Genomic DNA, 15,493 nt, shown 5'->3' with positions numbered 1-15,493 from the left:
CTGTATCCAAACAATGAGAGTGTTAAACAGTGCATGTGTTAGGCTCACTTTAGCACATCTGTTCCAGGTGACGTCACTCCAGGAAGCCCCACAGGAGGCAGCCAGCCGGGCACATAGAAATAAGGGCTCGACAACTAGAGTTTGGGTGTCATCTCTGCCATCTCTAACTATGCCAGTGGGGCTGGCCATGGGACTTCTCGGAGCTTTGGGCTCCTCTTCTGCAGAAAGTGGCAATAAAGTTAACTCTGCTTTTCTCATGGGATGTTATATATATGACCTCACTGAGTGCTCATGCCGAACTGTTAGGAGTTCTACAAATAACTAATTTCATCTCATGCCCATGGCTCACTGGAGCTAGGATTAAGAAATGACTCACAATTAGGGTCTCCACATGGTTTTCCAGTCGCCTCACAAAATTCCCCTTCTAGAATCACTTTTTCTACCTTCAGTGTGGAATAGAAGCAGCTCAGGCCAAGCAGCTAAACACTAAGTTAACTGAGTTGATGGGTGTGACCAGGACTAGCCTCTGCAATTCTCCTCCCACCTAAAAGGACACGGAATGCAGGTCATCCGTACACTTGAACCTCTAAACCTAGAATCATGACATCCAGTGTGGGGAAAAACAAAAAACAAAAAACAAAAAAAAATTCAATTTGTGAATTTATTTAGATGGTAAACTCTTAAAACTTGAAAATTTCTTCTTAAAAGTATGGATTTGTATATAATCGGGACTACCTCAAAGATAAAGTAAAAACAAGCTTTACCATCATTCTGAGGTTATTCATCAGAGAGCCTTGGATAAATTCCAGCTGCCCACTAAGGACTATCTGATCTTTGTTCTCATCTTACTTTTAAGACTCAGGTATACTCAGTAAAGGCAAACAATCAAATATAAAAATAGCCTTAATGTGGGTTTTGACTAAAGATTGTTAAAATATAAACCCATGTGGCCTCCTGACTTGCCAAGACTGAAATGGTTCTTCCTCTCTCCCCATTAACTTTCAATCACAATTTACCTGCCCTATATCTTTAGGATGTACTTACCCCCTATTTCTTTAGGCAATGATGCTCAACTTTGGCTCGTACATCGGACTCACATGGGGCACTTTCTAAAACTGTCTCCCACACTGTGGTCTAGATCCTACACCCAGAGAGTCTGATTTCCCTGGTCAGCAGTGAGGCCAGTGCTTGGTAATTTTCAGACTCTCAAGGTCATTCTAGTGTGCAGCAGTGTTGCAAATCCCTCTGCTTAAGTAATTAGTGCCAAAGAGCTCTCCTCCCAAAGAGAAGGTGTATGGTTTTCAAAGGAAGTTCAAAGACAAGTTTTTACCCAAAGGAGAGTGGTGAAGCTTAGGAAATTCACCAGAGCACTTGGTGAATATATTTGGTAGGTTGGACTTTATCATCCTACCCCAGCTCCTCTTCCATTCAACCTGGCAATTAGCCCACCAAATTGGTAGCCTTCTCTATTATGCATAGGATCAGTTCTCTATTGGGGTCCAAAGTGTCCCAGACAATGGCCTCAATAGATTGAGCCTAGCTCTCAATCTCACAGGAACCAGTTTGCTCTGGCCTACTGCGATTTGCAATCTTTCACCTCGTTGCAGCAGTAAATGAATGTTTCTCTGTTAAGCCCTGCTTTGTACATTCCAGCCTCAGTGGCCATCATAAGGAGATTCAAATATTACTGACTCCACAGTCAGTCCCTGAGAACCTCAATATTGCACCTGCAAGAATCAGCTGAGTCTAGGAAATGCACCTCCAAAGATGCTAATGAATCCCTCCTCCTGTGGTTTCTCTGGACCAAGGATGACTCAGGGATAATTAGGAGCCACATCCTGTAGAGCTGAACTGGTTCAGCCAGCCTCTGACAGCCCTTCAGACAGCTTTGCCAAATGTTTAAGGGCAAGGTGGTAGAAAGATGGTAGGACTGCCCCCAGGAAAAGGGGACTTTTCCCTCAAATGCATCTCGATTGCAACATGCCAACAGGGCCCAATACTGACACCTTTTTCAATCTGTGGCCACTGGCCTCCAACCTCTCCTCCTCCTCCTCTATAGCTGAGATCAGCATGACCAGCCTGGTTAGAGTGCCAGGGAAGCACAGAAATAAATATTGGCAGGTGGTACAGTTAGAGCTGCAGAATTCTTCCCAGCCCCAAACTTTCTCTTGCCTGGGCCCCTATGAAAATGAAAATGTTCATTTGTCTTATTCCATCCTCTTTATATCCAGGCTAATTAGAGCCCTGATCTCAGTTCTCCTAAAGATAAAAGAATCAACTTCTAATCCAAAAATAGACTACTTGCAGCTTCCCAACATTTGGAACAAGCAGCTCTCTCTCTCTTTCCCTGTGTCTCAGCATTAAGGAGTCTTCGAACGCTTACTCTTCCCAGGCTTTCTCTTTATCTTTATTTCCAGAACCTTCCTCTTTCCATATATTACTTGATTACCTTTGGGCAGAATGGTCAGAGTATGGCATCTATTCTTTGAGTTTCCTCTCTTGGGTTGGGTTAAGGTCCAGAATTCCTATTCCCATGTGGTCTTGGGTTTACCTTGTCACAGAATATTTTATTCTACTTTCTGCCCCTAATGTCAAGTGGAAGAAGTCACTGATGCAGGGCTTCTCCTCCCTGCAGCTAGACAGTGACTTCATTTGATTTTCAGTCAAAGATCTGGAAACCTATCTGGACTCTAGTCCATACAGCTTCCTTCAATCTAGCTTTACCAGCAATAGGTGTAATATTCTGATCCCTATTTGATGTGTAAGCCTATGTCTCAATGGGTTTTGAATATAACAGGGAAAGAGAAGGGCTTGGTTATAACCTCAGGGATGCCAATACAGTAACGTTTAACGATATTGTCACAAATGAGAGTCATTAATTCCATGATGGGTAAAGAAATGACCTAAGAAATTCCTTCTGAACCTCATTTTTTGGTGTCACAGACATTGAAGACAGAAGGATGGGTGCTATATTAAATAGCTGCCTTTGCTGTAGGGTCTCGGAGCCTTTAATAATACTGATGTTCATTGTGACTCTCCAAGGAGATGGCACAGCATTAAGATTTTCCTAAATTGACTTGACCACACCCTTATCACAAAACACCTAATAACATCTTAAAGAATACTCTGTGCAACACCTAAAGAAAGAGAGCCTTGGCAATCTTTGGTGCTCTCTTCTCTTTTGAAACTCTTATGAGGTGAGCAGTGGTTAAGTAAGAACCACTGAGGAAACAGGAGAGCCCAGCACATCCCTTCTCTGCATCCATTCATATGTTTCCTGTTGTAGAGCAGCAGCTAACCAGTCTTCCTGTTTCTATTCTCTCTCCTTCCTGCAAACTAGTCTCCATTCTATAGCCACCTTTGCAAAACAGAAGAGCAGAGAGCTTTCTTAACATGATAAAGAAAACCTCCAAAACCCCCTAGAGTTCATGTCCTATCAATAGCAAATATTGACAGACTTCTCCCTAAGATTTAAAGAAAAAAATGAGACAAGGATGTTCACTAACACCCTTTCTATTCAATGTTGTGCTGGAGGCCTTTACTAGGTCAATAAAGTTTGACTCTGAATTACTAAGCGAATTTAGCAGAGTATCTAGAAACAAGGTAAATAAAAAAAAAAAAGTCAAGTGTACCTCTCTGCACCAAAAACAAAGAATTATAAACTAAAACTGTAAATAAAAAGTATTATAACAGTATCAAAAATTTAAAACTTAGGAATCATTCTAAAAAAATTGACCTCTGGGGGTTCACCACCTAAAAGACTCCAAATCCCTTTCCCTTGATAGTGTTTGAAATATATGATTAAAGACAAAATTAAAAAAAAAAAAAACAGAAAACAAAAAACAAAACAAAAAAAATTGACCTGTGGGGGAACCTGGGTGGTTCAGTCAGTTAAGCCATCTGCCTTCAGCTCAGGTCATGATCTAGGGAATCCTGGGATCCTACTCAGTGGGGAGTCTACTTCTCCTTCTCCCTCTCCCACTCCCCACCACTTGTGCTCTCTTTCTCTCTTCTGTTCTCTCTCACAAATAAATAAAATCTTTTTTAAAAAATTGACCTCTGTGTGGAATTGTTGAATCACTATATTGTACACCTGAAACTAATAAAAGAGTGTTTGTTAAAAAAATTTTAAGTAAAATTAAAACATTTTTTTAATTAAATAAACATTAAAAATTGACCCCTACACTGGAAATTACAAAAAAAAAAAAAAAAAAGATAAATTGAAGGATATTCCATACTCATGGACTAGAAAATGCAATACTGGAAAGATGTCAAACTTCCCCAACTTGATTTGGAGATGTTTATTTATTATTTCCACTTTGTGAAATTTTTTGAGTTAGACATTTATGATTCACTTGTGTTTTTGTGTATATGTCATGTTCCAACAAAATGTTTAACTTTTAAAAAGCATTGATTCAAGGAAGGACCCAAAATCCTCGCTTTGGGAATCAACTCAGCCACTTACTAATTACATGTGACCTCGAGCAAATCCTTAATTGTTCTGCACCTCAGTTTCTTCATCTGTAAGATGCCTCTTGTAAATAAAATAAGTTACACTCTTCTTACAGGGCTGTCATGATCAAATAATATAAAAAATGCAACATTCTGCCTGAGGTGCTATGACTTGCACATGCTAATTAAATTAAAAAACAAGATCTACATTCTATGAATATCCCATAGCTCTCCACAATACAGGCTCAGCCCGCCAATTCAGCACTTGACACCCCCAAACTCTGTCCATTAGCCCAAATGACTTTCTGAATTCATCACACTCTTGCCCATGAAACTTTCTTACATTCAGGCCACCCATTGCAGATGACTTCTCTCACCTACCTACCTACCAACACCATATCTTTCAGGCCCAGCTTAGCGACCTACTTTTATATAATGGGTTCTCCAGTTTCGCAAGGAGGAACAAGTCACTCAGTCCTCTGGATTTCCAGCACTTTGTTTTTATCCTTATTATTGCCTTTATCACATGGGTCATAATAGTTACTTGAAAAAGATCATTCTCTCTCATTACGTGCTGAGATTCCGAAGCCAGTAACCATGTCTAGTTTATGTCTGTACCTTCAGTGATCAGCATAATGCCTGGTACAGAGTAGGGCTTGATGACCCTTGGACACATGGATGGACAGACGGACAGACAGAGCATAGATACAGAAAGCTCCCTAAAAATTCACTGGAGGTTCTTAGGCTGTCTTCAAAGATGTATCATATTGGACAGAAAGGAGCTAAGGCTATTCTAAGACTATCTCTTCATGGCTAGCTGAATGCTTTTCTTTCTAGACCACAACGAGATTGAGCCAATATTTGGTTACCCATTGTATAAGGTATAATTTATTCAGTGTACTCATCCATTTTATTATCATTATTCCAAGTGTTCTGGAACAGTCAGAATAGCTATTGTCCCTTAGGTATGTAGAATAAGCCAGGCATTGGGTTAAGGTTCTATATACAGTTTTTTAAATTTAGTCTTCCCAACAACCATCTGATAGAAGGATTCAATCTCCCTTTGGGATGCAGAAATTGAAGTCTAAAAGGTTAAGCAATCTAAAGGTTAAGTATCCCTTAGATCCCACAGCCATAAGCTGCAATTGAATTCTGGCCTGGCCGACCTCCACTCTATGCTACCTCCCAAATATCAGTCAGAGCCACAGTTTTTCAAGCACTGAATAAGAGGTAAATATTGTGCAATCCTCACCTCCCAGATGCCGAACATCACAGCTCAGAGAGGTTTGGTAACTTGCCTACAGCCACATAGCAGTCTTGTCACCAAAGCTCATGCTCTGAGCTCTCCCCTCTCAGTTTGGGGCCTCCCCTCTGGCGGCTCAACTCTCTAAGAACAAGCAGAGGAGCAACAACAGTGGCATCCCTGTGGGCTTCCAGAGGCTCAAATCCAGCAGAGGGTGTAGTGAAGCTCAGCAATAAGAACCCAACCCTCACCTTGACCAGCGAGGGCTCCTAATAGTGCCCAGAAGCACTCGTACTCACTAACTTCTTGGAACCGAGGCAGTTCAGTGGGGCACGAGGCACAGTGTCCAGCACTAGTCTTGGGAAGACGGAAGCTTCTCTCTAGAATGCAGCGACCAAGGCAAGTAGGCACAAGGCTGCCCCATTGTGAGGGGCAGGTGCCTCCTGGGAAATGTCTTTCCACGTGTGTCCACCAGCAGCTCCCTATCTCTGTTTGAACTTCAGGCCCTCCTTAAGGCTTGGCTGCCAGAGCCCAAGACTCTGATCAGCAAACACAGCAGCTCAAAGCAGGTCCTGAGAGGAGGGGCCATTGACGTGTTTTGTTCCAAGTCAGGTAGCCCAGATGGAACAGGACTCAGAAGAACTCCAGCTCCAGACGGTGCCAAAGCCCTGAGTCCCTTCCAGCCACCATCCAGCCAACCAGCCTGGCCTTTTAATCTTTCACACTACCCCCTGCTCACTTATAATACATCCGTTGTTCACTTAATATAAGAATAATAGTTAACATTTATTAAATACTTTACTTAGGGCTAGTTCTAGATGCCTTTACAAATATTAACCTATTTAAGACCCACAACAGCCCTCAGGTAGAAACTGTTATTGTGTCCAATGTGTGGATGGCAAAACTGAGCCACGGAGTGGTCAGTAGTTCCCAGGATTTGAACTGAAGCCACCCTGACTCAGAGCCTGTGCTCTCAGGCCTACTGGCTTGCTGCCTCTGTGGCATTTCACTGGGACTTGTGTCCCGATGCTATTTCAGAGAGGTCAAGTTTATAAAGGAGAAAAATGAATAAAATTAAAAAAGAAGAAATTTTGGTGTCAAATGCCTTGGAACCTTTGCCTTTAGTGGGTTGAATGTTGGTGCCCCAAAAGACATACCCACATTGTAGAAAATGTGAATATGCCCTTATTTGCAAAAAAGAATCTTTGCAGATGTAAATTAAGTTAAAGATCTTGAGAGGAGGCCATTTTGGGTTATCTGAGTGGTGCCTAAATTCAGTAAGAAAACTTTCCTCACAAGAAGCAGAAAAGACACACGGAGAAGGCCATGTGGAAACAGAGACAGAGATGGGAATGATGTGGACAAAAGACAAGGAACTTGGCGCCACAGGAAGTAGAGAGAGGCAAGGAAGGATCCTTCCCTGGAGCCTTCAGAGGGAGCACGGTCCCATCAACACCTTGATTTTAGACCTCTGGCCTCCAGACCTGTGAGAAGATAGATTTCTATAGTTTTCAGCCTCCAAGTGTGTGGCCATTTGTTATGGCAGCCCTAGGAAACCGGCACCCTACTCTTTGTCACTTCCTCTTTTGCATATCAGCACCAGGGGAAAGGAAGGGATGTTGGCTCACTCCACCGAGCACGTAATGGCGAGGGCTGGGACGTTAGGGCCTGTGGGCGATCCAGTGGTGTAAGAGCCTTTAAGGTGTGGACACCGAGGGAAGAAGGCCATCCCTAATATGGGGCAGGGGGTGAGGGTTAAGCAGGTTAAATAGGAGCTCACAAGGCAGCACCATTCAAAATGTGCAACTGAGGGCTCATTGTCCCCAAAGAAATGAGCCTTGGCTTGGGGACTCACAGAGAGCAGCTCTCCCATCCATTTTGGATCATGGGAGATCTGATCCCAATCAGAAGCAAAGGTCGGTCATCAGAAGGCAGTGAGTCCCAGCCTCACACGCCACAGATGGGGAAAGCCAAGGCCACAAAGCTGAAGTCGTCTGAGGTGGCACCGCTAGTCATGGCCCTGTCAGAACTGGACCTGGGAGATCCCTGGGTGGCTCAGCGATTTAGCGCCTGTCTTTGGCCCAGGGTGCAATCCTGGAGTCCTGGGATCGAGTCCCACATCGGGTTCCTGGCATGGAGCCTGCTTCTCCCTCTGCCTGTGTCTCTGCCTCTCTCTCTCTCTCTCTCTCTCTCTATGTCTATCATAAATAAATAAATAAATAAATAAATAAATAAATAAATAAATCTTTAAAAAAGAACTGGAACCTGTCTCTAGACCCCTAATCCTTCCAAAGGGACCAAACCTCCTCCTCTCATCTGATCCCCTCTCACAAAGATCCTGCGGCAGCTCTCAGCAGAGCTAAGCAGCCCTGAGCCCAAAGCATGCTCCAGCTGAAGTTCACATCCCTTCTCCTAAAATTTACACTTATCTCTCCTTGTTTACAGAGTGATACCCTCCCCCTGAGGCGCTTGTGTCTCACTCGGATAGCAGAGCACATCGTGACAGCAGACACCATCTGGCTGCACAGGAGACTCTCCGCAGCAAAGGTAGGCTGGTTGCTCATTGCAGGGAGATGCCAAGTCAACACCCATGCTCGCAGCCTCATTTCTCCGCTGCATCTCCGGCTGCTTGCTGTCTGCCCCAGCCACACCATCTTCCCTCAGTGACTTGATGGGACCACGCCTCTCCCTCTGGATCTTTGCACCTGCTCCTCTCATATCTGTCATCCACATGCCTTCACTCACCTCTGTTGGTTTCACATTGTCCCCTCCTCCAGGGTCACAATGTCACTTTGTCAGAGGCCTTTCCCCAGGTTCAGCAGATCCCCGGGTTCTTAGTGCTTTTTCTTTTCATAACCTATCCTTGTTTCTAATTTTACTTTTATGTGATTCGTTTTCATTAGTGTTTATCACTGTCATTAGATACAAGGTCTCATTAGGGTTGGAACTCTGTCTAGCTGCTTCACCATGGTCTCCCCAGCACCTTGCATACAGTACACACATGTAATTCATTCATTGCTTCACTCCATAAACATTTAATGAGCAAAATGCTGAGCCAGTGAAAGGAAATGTGCAAAGAAGGAATAGAGAAAACCACCAGCAGCCCTAGGAGAGGGGAGTCAAACAGATGAGCTACGGTCGACTCTAAGAAATTACCCAGTAAGAAATCACCTTTGCTACCTCACTTACCCTCTTTCCTGTGCTTGCTTCTTAACCATTTAGGCCTGACCAGTACTTTGCCACAGGATGAGTTGGCCAAACTCAAAGCAGTCACTAATGTCACTGGTAAACAGTCCTGGGAAATGAACTTCAGGGGAGTGATGCTGTACAATTATCTAGAATGAAGTCAGGGAATTATCTTCACAATTCAATTAGCTTCAGAGTTATTTTAGAAATGCAAAAGAGAGAATATGTTGCCAAGCAAGAAGGTTGAGCAACTCTCTTCCAGCCCTCTCCACTCTGGGAAGAATAGAACCCTGATCATGAAGCTGCTATTATTGGTTCCAGATATAAGCACAGATCAGATCAACAGGAATCATCCCCCACCCTCCCGCATGCTCTGCCTTCTGCCATGTGGTCTGTTGCCAGAGGAAATACATTGCCGTGTCTGCAATCATTATCCCACGTACAGTCAGAGTCATGGACTGTTTCCTTGGAGAACTCACAACACTCGTTATCGTGATTCAACAAACATTTACTCAGTATCTATTGAGGATGCCCAGCATGGTAGTAGGCTTGTGGGAATTTCAGATCAGTGATCGCAAGACAATGACAATCTAGCAACTAATATACTTGAAAAGCTTACAGCTAATAAATATATTAATATTTATTAGCCATAATAAATAATAATAATAAATATCTTCTCTATTTCTAGAATACTTCATAGAATGGAAACAGCTTTCATATGTGGCTATGTGTGACAGCAGCTCTTTGAGGCAGAAGGACAGATCTGTCATCCCCCGCCTCATTTAGTAGATTAACCCATTAGGTTCCAGAGGCCTTGACTGATTCACTCAAGGTTGCTTGGCTAACAAGGAGCACAACTAGAAATCGTGGCAGTCGTGAAAAAGTGCCACTCAGAGCTCCAGCAGTAGGAGGTGATGTTAACTGACAGCACCAGTTGTGCCACACTGAGGCCACACTGCCTATGGACTACTCCCAGCTAATGACTAATCACAATGAGAAAACTAATTCAGGCCCTTTCTGCAGGACTCAGAACTCTTCCAGTGGATGACTTGGGCCACAAGAAGATTCTCCCTCCAATTTCCCTTCCTTTCTGCTGTCACAGATGTCACACCTGTATCGTGGTCCAAAGACCTTGCTTCCTCCTACTCCTACCTCTTGATCCTTCCCGTGTATTTCTTCAAATAAATCTTGAGCAGGCCAATGCTATCTTGGAATCTGCTTTCTGGAGGACCCAGCCTACCAGAACTTGAATCCAGACCTTGTTATTCACAAATGGACCTCCACCGATAAAGATTTCATTTTAAAATACATTTGGAGGGCAGCTCGGGTGGCTCAGCGGTTTAGCACCGCCTTCAGCCCAGGGTGTGATCCTGGAGACCCGGGATTGAGTCCCATGTCAGGCTTCATGGAGCCTGCTTCTCCCTCTGCCTGTGTCTCTGCCTCTTTCTCTCTCTCTCTCTCTCTCTCTATCTCTATCTCTAATGAATAAATAAATAAAATCTTTAAAAAAAAAAGAATAAAATACATTTGGAAAGTACGGGAGTAAACCCAGTTTTACCCAACTTCCTAGATTCAACAAAATACTAGTGTGTATTTGACTCCTCAAAAGTACAAAGTACCACAGAATCTAGTGACTCTCAAATTGATTTGACAAGAATTTTTATCCAGTTCTCCCAAATTAGAGACTAGAATGTTGGTTTTCCACAGACCACAATTTGGGAAATGCTGTTAAGCCCCATTCTCCAACAAATAAATACCTTCTTTCCTTGGCATTGCTAAAAAGCCTCAAAATGGTGGTTTGATCTCTTTTCTTTTGCTACTCTCAAATATATGTGCAATAATACTGTAAAAAATAGGCCGAAAAAGCCACCCAGGCAACCCTCAAATGATGTAATCTTCCTTGGAAGAATAGGAAATTAATTATCCTCTACATTAAAGCTCTATTCCTGTTTTTAGAAATGGTCTGATTTTAATTAATTATATAATTTTATATTTTTTATTTTATTTATTCATGAGACACAAGCAGAGAGAGAAACAGGCTCTCCACAAGGAGCCTATTGTGGGACTCGATCCTAGGTCCCCAGGATCACTATCTGAGCCAAAGGCAGAAAGAAGCTCAACCACTGAGCCACCCAGGCATCCTGATTTTAATGATTGAAAATAGGTTTAACTTCAAGAGGTGGGTAAAATGAAAAGCTTTGAAACATAAGCAATGGATACTAATTGTCTACAGGTTTTAATATTGGACCTATTATTACTGCAGGCATTTCTTAGTGAATTCACATGAAAAGGATTCCACTCAATGTCAAAAATCAGTGGTTGGACTTTTGTGATTCAATACTTGTATGAAAAGGGAACAATCCATGATACAAATTGTTCTACAGCTTTTCTATAAAATTCCTGGTACTGGGAAAGCTCAGCATGTTTGAAGCTTAGTGGAAAAATGCATTTCTGTGTACCAAGGAGGTGTTCCTTGTGTAAACAGCTAGATGAGAGTCACTTGAAAGAGTAAACTGAGGTCACTTCAGGGGCAAGAGACCTAAAAATGAGTCTATATGAGATTCAATCTTTAACTTCACAGGTTTTCCTTCTTCTCCCTCTTTGAGATGTACAGTAATGAAAACATGTTCTTGGTAAGATGCAGTGGGGGGAACCAATTGCTTTTTTTTGTCACCCACTAGGTAATAGACAAATACCATAGCAGGCACCTTATGAATGTGTCATTTAACCCTCCTAATCTTGGAGGTAAGTAGGACTATTACCAATTTCTTTTTAGATGAAGAAACAGAGGCCCAGGGAAGGTAAGCTCAAGATCATAGGCATTGCAAGTGACATTTCTTAACATCTCTTAGAATTATGTTTCTGTCATCTCTTAGTTCTTTTCTTCTTTCCCATAAGAAGTTTCCAAAAGTTCCCCTCTGTAACTTTTCAACAAGACCTTTAAAATAATTTGATAGTAGAAAAAATTTTCTAAAACAGGAAAAGTAAGGCAAATTCATTATTACTAAATATTTGTTGAAAGGGCAGTTATATTAGTCTTGTATTACTGATCAGTTATCCAGATTGGGCCATAAGCAGACACAAAAGAACCAGAAAGAATTAAATGCCTTTCCTAAAGTTGCTAATATTCTAGAAGAAAAATGAAAAGCATTAATAAAGCTATATTATATATATACAATTACAGTATTATAAATGTTAATGATTAAAACATCATTAACATCTATTAACATTTATATGAATACATGTATTAACACATATAACACTGCTTCCTATCTATTTCCCAACTTGGGTGGCAAGGGCGCTGTAGCTTTGGTAGTATCTGCTCATCTTTGTGCCCACAGAGTTGGAAAGCCTGGGCTGAGCTTGCCTGTGACCCTCATAGGCCTTCTCTCAGGGGTCAGGACATTCCAGAACCATGTGACCTCAACCCTTAGTCGCTCAGCAATCTGGAAGGTGACTTGTCATAAAAGTGATGGATGAAAGGATTTAAATTCAAGTCAGAGTTGAGATGCTCGTAGCAGGGGCAGAAGGCCAAACTCACACAGGGAAAGACAGCCTGCTGAGGCCACAAGGAGGGAATAGCAATAGGGCTTCAAAAGCTATGAATCAATAGAAGTCACAATTTAGTAAAGGAGTAGAAAGAAATTAATTGGTAGTGGTAGCAGTAGTCAAAGAAGAGACAAAGGGGCTGAGTCTACATATGACCAAGCAAGAAAGAATGAAAGGATGCCTGGTACTCAGGGGGATTCTGGGATAATCGGACCTCTTGAGTAGTATACCAGTTGAATTCAGAACAGTATACCAGTTCCTAAACAATGTTCCCATCCCAAGAGTGGAGCTATACTAAGGTTTCTGCTCACCTACAAGGCTACCTGCTGGAATCCATTCCACATGTAACAATAATCATAATCAGAATGGTAATTATTAATTTGAACATTAATGAGATGCCAGGAACCGTGACATTTTTATATTCTTATTTTATTTCATCCTCAAAACAACTCTGTAAGGTAGCTACTATTATCCCTGTTTTACAGACAAGGAAACAGATACAGAGAAGTTAAGTGATTTATCTGGAATCAACCACCCTACAGGTGATGGAGCCAAGATGTGCCCCCCATACCTTTGCTCTTAACTTCCACACTTCCTTGTTTCATTCTCCCATATTTAGTGTATCCATAGAATAAAATTCCCTTACTGGGGGGGCTAACCTGCATGTTATTTTGGTCTGTGCAATCTCAAAGAACCCAAATCACACTAACACTGAACCACACAGGAGAATCATCACAAAAACTGGCTGCAGGACAAGTTTCTTTTTGGAAAGTACTGTCATTTTGTGAAAGATCCAGAGAAACAGGACACCCTCATGCAACTATTGCTGCACAGCAAAAAGTAGATGATTTCAATCCCAAGTGCCTATAATATTCTGATAGACTGAGGGCACATCTGAAAGGATTACCATCACCATCACCCTCAATGTCTTCCCAAGCACCCAGAAAGTTCCTGGAGACAGACAAGATACAGTTAATTTTTCTTGCCCCCATCATCCCATCCAGTGTAAGTATCCAATTAATAATATACAGCATGCACTGAAAATTTTTTAAAATGCAGAATGTACACTGGAGAAAGCTTAGCAATTCAGTCCAACGCCTTCCCTCTGCAGGAAAGCTGAGGGCCAGGTCAGCCCCAGTCACACAGATCAAACTTGGATCAGACTTGGAGTGGACCCCAAGACCCTTGCCTGTCAATCTAGCACTGCTTCTACTTGATCATATGGTCTTTTTTCTTGAATGGAAGAGTGTTTTTTAAAAATTGTTATTTGGATTAGACTATTTCTTGGTTCAGTCAATTAGGATAGAGTGAACATTAACAAATGTCCTATGACAGATACGAATCTTGTACCAGGGCCATCATTTCAACCAACAATGAGCAGGTATAAGAAAGGGTAAGGGAATACTTTGGAGCTCATCTCTGGTCTGGTTACATTAAATTTAAGCTCTCATCAATTGCCAGTGGCTCCCTAGACAAGTGATTCAGAAGTTTTTGAAGCTGGAGTACATTATCTACGTCTGCAATGGGTAGAGAACAGTGGTATGTGCATTCACTGACTCAGTGCCTGAATATTCCCTGGAAGTTCACTTTTTAAAGTTTGACTACTACACCTCTGTTTTAATAACCACCCTCTTCTCTTAACAAGCAGAAGACCAGAAAATGCTGGGTGGTTGGGTGCAAGTGGATGAGATATCACAGTACTCTTATTTTGCCTTAGAAAATTCAGCGCTGTTTATTTAAAAGGTCAGCCTGCAACCATCTTTTATCTAAAAATATCAATGCACTTTCCAAACTCAGAGGGCAACATCTTAATTAACTCAGTAAATAATACTGAAGGACCTGGAAAATCTATGGTGAAAAAGTAGGGCAACACACTGTGGGATAGAAATCAGCTGCTCCTCAAATCATCTCCAGGATGTGGTCTTCTCATTGAACTTGCCCCATAAGGAGTGTAGGCTCTCTTCTGGAGTTCTGTACTTAAAATAACTGGGTGGATGCAGAACAACCTTAAAGCATGTGGATAGTTTACTGGGGACATCCCTAGTGGTATTTATCCTATTGTGATATCAGGATCCTGGCGATGTGGCCAATGACCACCTCTAACCAAGAGGTTATTTTTTTTCCCCTTCTAATACATAGGTATATTTAATTCTTTTCACATACTCATCTGGCATTGCACAGTTGTTTAAGGGATACCTGCCAAGTGAAATGCAAGCCATCTAGAAGTCCCTGACCCTAAGTGTCTCTGTTTTGGTGGATCATTTTCACATCTGGTGTTTTGTTTGTTTGTTTGTTTGTTTGTTTGTTTGTTTGTTTTTTGCATCAGCCAGTTTGGAGGATCTTTAACCTCATCACCTCCATTTTTCTTGTATTGGCCCCTTTTGCTGAGCATCCTCATCTCTATAGATGAGAGGGCAAGTGAACTTAAAATTGATGCAAAGCAAATAGATAATTTCATAATTGGTTTGCTGCTCTCATATTGTTCATGAAGCAAGAGTTAAAATTACTTGTCATTTTAATCACCATATGGTTCCTATCTCCAATTACCATGGATACACTCAAGGAACTGTGCTGACTAGGCGTTCATGAAACTGTACTTGGATGAGCCCATGGGCCTACCCATCACCAACAGGGTCTATACCCCGTAGCTTCTCACAGACAACTGCCTTTCCCATAACCCATTTCTGGAACTTCAGTGATCAGTAAGACCAGTCTAGAACCTATTGGTTTTTGTCAAAGTTCAAGGCTATATTTGCAAGTGTTGAAGTTGAACATTGATTTTCACCTTTCTGTTTTTTCTAACATCTTAATTATAAGAAGTTAGATAGGCAGTCCAATTCCTCTCTTATAGTGAACCTGGACAATCTTACTATGCCAGAAAGGAAGAAAGTGCTCAAAAGCTGATGGGAACATGTCAAAAAGACACAGGAGCTGACCTGAAGGAACTCCCTCTGGCAAAATATGGGAAAATTTGAGTATCAAAATAAATAACCCAAGGATGTATCATAGCACATTAAATAAGTAATCCATAAACCCATACTGATGCTAAAGAGGGGGAGGGGT

General features: G+C 41.9%; 1 protein-coding gene across 4 annotated transcripts in view; it reads right to left on the bottom strand.

The window, feature by feature from the left end:
- The window catches only part of FER1L6 (fer-1 like family member 6), a 155,855-nt gene that overhangs the window by 123,811 nt on the left and 16,551 nt on the right, over positions 1 to 15,493 (bottom strand). For 2 of the 4 annotated variants that reach the window (XM_072774402.1, XM_072774401.1), the window contains exon 1: positions 5,947 to 6,211. The exons of the other annotated variants lie outside the window; for them this stretch is intronic. The gene's annotated coding sequence lies outside the window, so the exon portion shown is untranslated. Of the gene's footprint in view, positions 1 to 5,946; positions 6,212 to 15,493 lie in introns of those variants that run through there. 4 annotated transcript variants of the gene reach the window in all.

The sequence above is a fragment of the Canis lupus genome, chromosome 14 (genome assembly GCF_048164855.1).
Source record: "Canis lupus baileyi chromosome 14, mCanLup2.hap1, whole genome shotgun sequence".
Lineage (NCBI taxonomy): Eukaryota > Metazoa > Chordata > Mammalia > Carnivora > Canidae > Canis > Canis lupus.
This window is presented reverse-complemented; position numbering and strand designations above follow the sequence as displayed.